This window comes from Haematobia irritans, chromosome 5, assembly GCF_050003625.1.
Source record: "Haematobia irritans isolate KBUSLIRL chromosome 5, ASM5000362v1, whole genome shotgun sequence".
Lineage (NCBI taxonomy): Eukaryota > Metazoa > Arthropoda > Insecta > Diptera > Muscidae > Haematobia > Haematobia irritans.
The window spans coordinates 84,382,083-84,390,881 of record NC_134401.1 but is presented as its reverse complement, the minus strand read 5'-3'; the positions used below and the strand labels follow the sequence as shown (position 1 = coordinate 84,390,881).

The 8,799-nt window shown below is 34.3% G+C and overlaps 1 long non-coding RNA gene across 1 annotated transcript; it reads right to left on the bottom strand.

Moving 5' to 3' along the window:
* Positions 1-355: 355 nt before the first annotated feature.
* Positions 356-744, bottom strand: LOC142237617 (uncharacterized). Its single transcript, XR_012722528.1, has 2 exons — positions 614-744; positions 356-551 (listed from the first exon to the last, which is right to left on the bottom strand). It is a non-coding gene; the product is annotated as an uncharacterized LOC142237617 (long non-coding RNA).
* Positions 745-8,799: the final 8,055 nt, after the last annotated feature.

The window sequence follows — 8,799 nt, the reverse complement described above, 5'->3', positions numbered from 1 at the left end:
TGACCCCTTCTTTAAGTTAAAATGAACTTACTGTGAAGAAAGTTGAACTTCGTATAGCGCCAAAGACATTTTTATTTGTTTGAACGATGTGATTTTCGTAGAAATTAGGTATAATGCATTCCATATATTAGTTAACATTTTCCTATATTTATTTACCACTATGCTACAGAATGAACAAATTTAACTGATTTGAATTCATATATGGAATGAGTTTATTGAAATTTTTTCATTCATTTGGACAAATCTTACATATTTGTGGTAAAACTTTTACTTCATAATTAGAACTGCTCACCTTCGTTTTTAAATACAATTTTATTTATTTATATAAGCAATTTTATCTTCAATAAAAGACATGTTTTATTAATATATTGAATATATTTATTAAGAATCAACAGCATCGACTGGCCTTGAAATATTAGTTTATTATTCCACTATTTCCAATTTCCATGTAATGTCATCAACTGCAAAACGCATTTTTTCTTCTTCTTGTACCTTTCACTTTTAATAAGTTGCTGCGTAACGATTTTGTCCTCCTTTTACAATTTCAATACCTACAAATATAAAAAATCATAAACCATTTTTGTTACAAAAGGTTAGCGTCACTGAATATTACCTGATAATTGAAGATTCCAAAATGAAGACAAATGAAAGGGTTGTTATTCTGCTGGTGTTTTCTTTCTTTATACACCATCACGAACATTGATAGATTTATTTTCAAAAAACGAAAATTTTTCTCACTAATTTAAAATAATAAATCTTTTATATATTTTATTTGTTACTTATTATATTATTTTACCATATTATTTTTTAACAACAACGCGATTCCAACTAAAACGCGACGCGATTCCAACTAAAAAACAACCCACGCGCAAACATATCGATTACAGCCACGCACAAACACATCGATTACGATGACAGGTATCGATTACAGGTAGACAATAGAAATATAGGAAAATTTCCTATATTGTAACAAGTGTGTTTCCTTAAGCTTTGAAAGGATTGCATACTTCTTAGTACGAATGAACTAAAATATTTTTCTATGCCAAGTGTTGTTCGTATGTATGAAAAACTTTCTATTATAAAGGAAGTCGCAATTATCATTTTGAGGAAACTTGGTTTTAGTTCGGATTTTGTTTATTTTTACGAATGCTTTGTTATCGGTGAATAAAATTTTCTTGTTCAGTAGTAAATTCTTATACCCAGCGAAGAAAACAGTATTAGTAAAATTCCATGCCTTATTCTAGTTAATGAACTATTCCTAACTGCTTACAGTTTAGGATTTTTTTACTGAAACGGGTAAATTTTATTATTTCTCGCAAAAATTTACCTTAATGGAAATAAAATGGATAAACTATATTGATGAAGAATTTTTCCTTTAGTTTCGAAGGCACTTTTTTCTGGGTGTACTTCCGACGTTTTTGCTTTTTAACCATACAATTTAAAAACAACAAGTATAAACGGCCGTAAGTTCGGCCAGGCCGAATCTTATGTACCCTCCACCATGGATTGCGTAGAAACTTCTAATAAAGACTGTCATCCACAATCGAATTACTTGGGTTGTGGTATCTTACATCGTTTTCTAAATTGTGAGTTAGTACATACGTGGTATATATTAGACAAAAAGGTATGTAAGTCTATAAATAATTACGAGTCGATATGGACTTTTGCACGGTACGTACACTCAAAAAAAAGTGAACTATCTATGTCACTAAAGCCAATTAAACTTTATTTTAGTTCATGGAATTATTATGTTTGGAGAAAGTTTCCTTTACTCTAATAATTTTTTACGTACGTTAGTTAAATTAACTAAAACCGAGGAAAAAAATATACACTAATGAAGCATAAAGATTAACTAAATTCGTGTCTTCCACAAAATAGTTCAGAATTTCTTAAAATTTGTAAATTTTACCAATAATGAGCCCATCTTGAACTTCGTATGGCACTAAAGACATTCTTGCAATTTTGAACTCCAATTTTTTCCTTCAAACTATAACATTTTCTTTAACAAGTGAAAAAACTTAATTATGTCTAATAAATTTTCTTGAATTTGTCGAAAAATAGTTACTTATTTTAATGACATCGGCGTGATGCCAGCGTTTGTAATACTGTTTAGTTAAAATTTTCTAAAAATATTCCAAATTTTCTAAAATTAACCGAAATTTTTCTTCCTGGTGGGTTCACTGTTTTTTCAGTGTAGTGAACCAGAATTGAAATATGGGGGTCGCTTATATGGGGCTATATACATCTGAGGGCTATATATAACTATATATATCTGAGGGCTATATATAACTATAGACCGATATGGACCTAGTTAGGCATGGTTGTTAACGGCCATATACTAGCACAATGTACCAAATTTCAACTGACTCGGATGAAATTTGCTCCTCCAAGAGGCTCCAAAACCAAATCTCGGGATCGGTTTATATGGGGGCTATATATGACTATGGACTGATATGGACCACTTTTGGCATGGTTGTTAAATATCATATACTACCACGTACAAAATTTCAACCAGATCGAATGAATTTTGCTTCTCCAAAAAGGCACTGTAGGTCAAATCTGGGGATCGGTTTATATGGGTGCTATATATAATTATGGACTGATATGAACCAATTCCTGCATGGTTGTTGGATACCATATACTAACATCACGTACCAAATTTCAACCGAATCCCATGAATTTTGCTCTTCCAAGGGGCTCCGGAGGTCAAATATGGGGATCGGTTTATATGGGGCTATATATAATTATGGACCGATTTCGACCAATTTTTGCATGGCCATTAGATACCATATACTTACACCATGTACCAAATTTCAGCCGGATCGGATGAAATTTGCTTCTCTTAGAGGCTCCGAAGCAAAATCGGGGTATCGGTTTATATGGGGGCTATATATAATTATGGACCGATATGGACCAATTTTTGTATGGTTGTTAGAGACCATATACTAACACCATGTACCAAATTTCGGCCGGATCGGATGAAATTTGCTTCTCTTAGAGGCCTCGCAAGCCAAATTTGGGGGTCTATTTATATGGGGGCTATACGTAAAAGTGGACCGATATATCCCATTTGCAATACCATCCGACCTACATCAAGTAGGTCAAGTTTCACGTCGATAGCTTGTTTCGTTCGGAAGTTAGCGTGATTTCAACAGACAGACGGACGGACGGACGGACGGACATGCTCAGATCGACTCAGAATTTCACCACGACCCAGAATATATATACTTTATGGGGTCTTAGAGCAATATTTCGATGTGTTACAAACGGAATGACAAAGTTAATATACCCCCCATCCTATGGTGGAGGGTATAAAAAACAAATACATATAAAAACCAGTAAGGAAAGTCTAAAGTCGGGCGGGGCCGACTATATTATACCCTGCACCACTTTGTAGATCTAAATTTTCGATACCATATCACATCTGTCAAATGTGTTGGGGGCTATATATAAAGGTTTGTCCCAAATACATACATTTAAATATCACTCGATCTGGAAGAATTTGATAGACTTCTACAAAATCTATAGACTCAAAATTTAAGTCGGCTAATGCACTAGGGTGGAACACAATGTTAGTAAAAAACCAGTAAGGAAAGTCTAAAGTCGGGCGGGGCCGACTATATTATACCCTGCACCACTTTGTAGATCTAAATTTTCGATACCATATCACATCTGTCAAATGTGTTGGGGGCTATATATAAAGGTTTGTCCCAAATACATACATTTAAATATCACTCGATCTGGAAGAATTTGATAGACTTCTACAAAATCTATAGACTCAAAATTTAAGTCGGCTAATGCACTAGGGTGGAACACAATGTTAGTAAAAAACCAGTAAGGAAAGTCTAAAGTCGGGCGGGGCCGACTATATTATACCCTGCACCACTTTGTAGATCTAAATTTTCGATACCATATCACATCTGTCAAATGTGTTGGGGGCTATATATAAAGGTTTGTCCCAAATACATACATTTAAATATCACTCGATCTGGAAGAATTTGATAGACTTCTACAAAATCTATAGACTCAAAATTTAAGTCGGCTAATGCACTAGGGTGGAACACAATGTTAGTAAAAAAATATGGGAAACGTTTAAATCTGAAGCAATTTTAAGGAAACTTCGAAAAAGTTTATTTATGATTTATCGCTCGATATATATGTATTAGAAGTTTAGGAAAATTAGAGTCATTTTTACAACTTTTCGACTAAGCAGTGGCGATTTTACAAGGAAAATGTTGGTATTTTGACCATTTTTGTCGAAATCAGAAAAACATATATATGGGAGCTATATCTAAATCTGAACCGATTTCAACCAAATTTGGCACGCATAGCTACAATGCTAATTCTACTCCCTGTGCAAAATTTCAACTAAATCGGAGTTAAAAATTGGCCTCTGTGGTCATATGAGTGTAAATCGGGCGAAAGCTTTATATGGGAGATATATCCAAATCTGAACCGATTTCAAGCAAATTTGGCACGCATAGTTACAATGCTAATTCTACTCCCTATGCAAAATTTCAACTAAATCGGAGCAAAAAATTGGCCTCTGTGGGCAAATGAGTGTAAATCGGGCGAAAGCTATATATGGGAGCTATATCTTAATCTGAACCGATTTTGCTGATATTTTGCAAGTTTTTCGAGACTCATAAAATATTCGGATGTACGGAATTTGAGGAAGATCGGTTGATATACACGCCAATTATGACCAGATCGGTGAAAAATATATATGGCAGCTATATCTAAATCTGAACCGATTTTTTCCAAAAACAATAGGGATCGTCTTTGAGCCGAAACAGAACCCTATACCAAATTTTAGGATATTCGGACTAAAACTGCGAGCTGTACTTTGCACACAAAAATACATCAACAGACAGACAGACAGACAGACAGACGGACAGACAGACGGACAGACAGACGGACAGACAGACAGACGGACATCGCTAAATCGACTCAGAATTTAATTCTAAGCCGATCCGTATACTAAAAGGTTGGTCTATGATTACTCCTTCTTGGCGTTACATACAAATGCACAAACTCATTATACCCTGTACCACAGTAGTGGTGAAGGGTATAATGATCTCAAGCTTGAATAACTATCTTCTGTTTTATACAAAAGAAAAATCGAATAAAATCAAAATTTCTAATTACTACAATTACTTTAACTTCGCATTTATTGCAATTGTTAACTCCAATCTTTTCCCATAAAACTACGAAATTGTCTTTAAAATGTCAAAAAACAAGTAAATAATTATGTCTAATAAAAATATTTACTTATTTTGTCGTATCGATAGCGGGATTTGTAATATACACACAAAAAAACTGTGAACCAACCAGAAAGGAAACTTTGGTTTATTTAAGAAAATGTAGGTTAATTTTGGAAAATCTTGACTAAACTGAATTACAAATGCAGGTGTTACGCCGTCTTCACAAAAATAAATAAATACTTTCCGATAAATTCAAGAAAAAAATATTAGACATAATTCATTTTTCCACTTGTTACATAAAATTTCGAAGTTTGGTGGAAAAAATGGAGTTCAAAATTGCAAAAATGTTTTTAGTATCACAAGTTTTAAGAACTTCTAAACTATGTTGTGGGAATTTAGTATATATTTATGGTTCATTTGTGTATAATGTTCCCCTTTTACTAGTTCATTTAGCTAACGTAGGAAAAAAATTATTAAAGCCAAGAAAACACAATAATACCATGACTTAAAATAGAATTAAAATGACATATAGAGTTCACTATGTTTTGAGTGTAGTTTCCTTCGTGGTTTGTTCACATTTTTTGCTATTTGCACAAAGGATCTAGCCTTTGCTCAATTACGTACAATTTTTGGATAATTTGTCGTTAAATTTTTGGCATATTATGTGTTATTGAAGTGATAATTATGCTTATTACGCCAATTTTTTCGTTTTAAATTTTTGAGTCGAAAATTTTAAAATTTCTTTGGAGGGGCTAAGCCGCCCCCAGGATTTGCCAATACCAAAAAGTATATACGGCCGCAAGTTCGGCCAGGCCGAATCTTATGTACCCACCACCATGGATTGCGTAGAAACTTCTACGAAAGACTGTCATCCACAATCTAATTACTTAGGTTGTGGTATCTTAAAACTTCTTAACATCGTTTTCTAAATTGTGATTTAGTCCATACATGGTATATATTAGACAAAAAAGTTATGTATAGTTAAGTCTACAAATAATTACGAATCGATATGGACTTTTTGTACGCAGAGAGCCAGAATTGAAATATGGGGGTCGCTTATATGGGGGCTATATACAATTATGAACTTGATATGGACCAATTTTTGTGTGATTGGGGATCGATTTATCTGAAGGCCATATATAACTATAGACCGATATGGACCTAGTTAGGCATGGTTGTTAACGACCATATACTAGCACAATGTACCAAATTTCAACTCACTCGGATGAAATTTGCTCCTCCAAAAATCTCGGGATCGGTTTATATGGGGCTATGTACGATTATGGACTGATATGGACCACTTTTGGCATGGTTGTTAAATATCATATACTACCACCACGTACCAAATTTCAAACAGATCGGATGAATTTTGCTTCTCCAAAAGGCACCGGAGGTCAAATCTGGGGATCGGTTTATATGGAAGCTATATATAATTATGGTCTGTTAGGAACCAATTCCTGCATGGTTGTTGGATACCATATACTAACATCACGTACCAAATTTCAACCGAATGGGAAGAATTTTGCTCTTCCAAGGGGCTCTGGAGGTCAAATCTGGGGATCGGTTTATATGGGGCCTATATATAACCAATTTTTGCATGGTTGTTAGAGACCATATACTAACACCATGTACCAAATTTCAGCCGGATCGGATGAAATTTGCTTCTCTTAGAGGCCTCTCAAGCCAAATCGGGGAATCGGTTTATATGGGGGCTATATATAATTATAAACCGATGTGGACCAATTTTTGCATGGTTGTTAGAGACCATATACTGACACCATGTACCAAATTTCAGCCGGATCGGATGAAATTTGCTTCTCTTAAGGGCCTCGCAAGCCAAATCGGGGGATCGGTTTATATGGGGGCTTTATATAATTATGGACCGATGTGGACCAATTTTTGCATGGTTATTAGAGACCATATACTAACACCATGTACCAAATTTCAGCCGGATCGGATGAAATTTGCTTCTCTTAGAGGCCTCGCAAGCCAAATTTTGGGGTCCTATATGGGGGCTATACGTAAAAGTGGACCGATATGGTCCATTTGCAATACCATCATCAATAACAACTACTTGTGCCTACATCAATAACAACTACTTGTGCCAAGTTTCAAGTCGATAGCTTGTTTCGTTCGGAAGTTAGCGTGATTTCAACAGACGGACGGACGGACGGACGGACGGACGGACGGACGGACGGACATGCTCAGATCGACTCAGAATTTCACCACGACCCAGAATGTATATACTTTATGGGGTCTTAGAACAATATTTCGATGTGTTACAAACGGAATGACAAAGTTAATATACCCCCCATCCTATGGTGGTGGGTATAAAAAGTGATGCAATATGATTCAGAGTTTTACCACGATCAAGAATATTTTACTTTGTGAGCCTTTATTTATTTGTTTTATAAAATGTACCAAATAATGCAAACCGCAAATCAGTTTTAACAAAACCATTTTGGTGAAAGATAATTCAATTGTTTCAAGAATGCGATGTTAATAATATGCAATTAAAAGTACAATCAAATAAATCAAAACATTTGAAAATCGAAAGGAATCGTTAATGCTTTTAAAAAGAAAAATATTACCTGAAACAAATTAATTCTATATTAAGATACTTCTTCAGAACACATAAATCATTATTATGAAATATTTAAATGGCAAAAAGCCAAGAAAACAACTCAATTGGCAGTCAAAGCGTAAAAAACTACAAAACCTTGGTCATCTTCGAACAATGCCCCAAACTACGATAATAATTTCTTGCACCAGGGAGATTTGAGTTTTTGTTGGATTCTGTGTTACATGTTTCATGTTTGCTATTCAGGTAAAATTCATATTTAATTATAAAAAAAAAAAAAAAACATTGATTGAGCCAGGGAAGCAACCCACAAACAGAAAACATCAAACAAAATAAAATCAGAACTTTTGGAAAGGAAGCTTGCTTGACTAGCACAAAATGCAATAATTGCTACTATCAACCAAACAAAAAACTCATATTGCAGCTCACTTTCAAAATTATTTTTCTGGAACAGCCCCCGGAGATTTTATGTTTGCAACAAAATCGAAATGCTTGCCTCCTCCTGCCCATTCGTACAACACATAGAAATTCATACAATTTTGATTTTGAACATAAAAATTTTGCAACTTTGTTGGAAGTTGTGTATCTTTTGAAAGGCATTGAGTTGTGGCCATTTTTTTATGATTTTTATATCAAAGCAATTTGCCTTTGGATGTTATCCTAATCCTTTGTCGTCGTTGCATTTAATATTTGGTTTTTAAAATATAAGGTGTAGCAAAAAGAAATTCATTATATTCACCAAAATACCCAGCATCATGGGACGGGGAATACACAATTTTTCGATTCTGTTTGTAACGCATAGAAATATAGGTCTCAGACCCTATAGAATATAAATATTCCAGGTCGTGGTAAAAGTCGATTTAGCCATGTTCATCCGTGAGCCCACGTGTCCGCCATTGAAATCACGCAAACTTTCAAACGAATTGATATATCTACTTAAAACTTCGCACAATAATGCACAGTGCTTCCAAATCGTGTTTTTTTTAATAACTCTGCAACATTTGAATGGATAAA